The 577-nt window shown below is 49.0% G+C and overlaps 1 protein-coding gene across 1 annotated transcript in view; it reads right to left on the bottom strand.

Annotated features, from left to right (window-relative positions):
- The window catches only part of LOC106867441 (allene oxide synthase-lipoxygenase protein), a 43106-nt gene that overhangs the window by 9826 nt on the left and 32703 nt on the right, over window positions 1-577 (bottom strand). The window lies entirely within an intron of this gene.

Below are 577 nucleotides of genomic sequence, written 5' to 3'. Positions count from 1 at the left end.
GGCTGTTGGTGTTGTACATCTGGTTTTCATCTGTTCTGGATAAGTTTCATAGCCGTCCTCCTCTTCCTCCTCAACCCCCCCCCCTCTCTCTCTCTCTCACTCTTTCTCGGTGTCTTTTCGCTACTGTTTGCACAAGCAGTACCACCACCACCATCACTTTCATCATCATCTTCATCATCATCATCACCGTCATCATCGTCGTCGTCGTCGTCATCTTCATCCTCATCACCGTCATCAGAGTCTTCCTCCTTCACATTATCATCATACCACCACCATCGCCACAGTCGCAACCACCACACCATCATCATCATCATCATCAATATCATCACTACCGGCACCAACATCATCGCCACTTCATCTGTATTGTCACTGTGTGTGTGCGTGTGTGCGTGTGTTGTGTGTGTGTGTGTTGTGTGTGTGTGTGTGTGTGTGTGTGTGTGTGTGCGTGCGCGAGCACGTGTGTGTGTCTTTGTGTCATTGTCTGTCCCTCACTACCACTTAAGAACTTGCGTTGGTCTGTTTACATTCCCGTAACTTAGCGGTTCGGCCAAAGAGAGCGATTGAAAAGGTGCCAGAC

Source organism: Octopus bimaculoides, chromosome 20 (genome assembly GCF_001194135.2).
Source record: "Octopus bimaculoides isolate UCB-OBI-ISO-001 chromosome 20, ASM119413v2, whole genome shotgun sequence".
Classification (NCBI taxonomy): Eukaryota; Metazoa; Mollusca; class Cephalopoda; order Octopoda; family Octopodidae; genus Octopus; species Octopus bimaculoides.
This window is presented reverse-complemented; position numbering and strand designations above follow the sequence as displayed.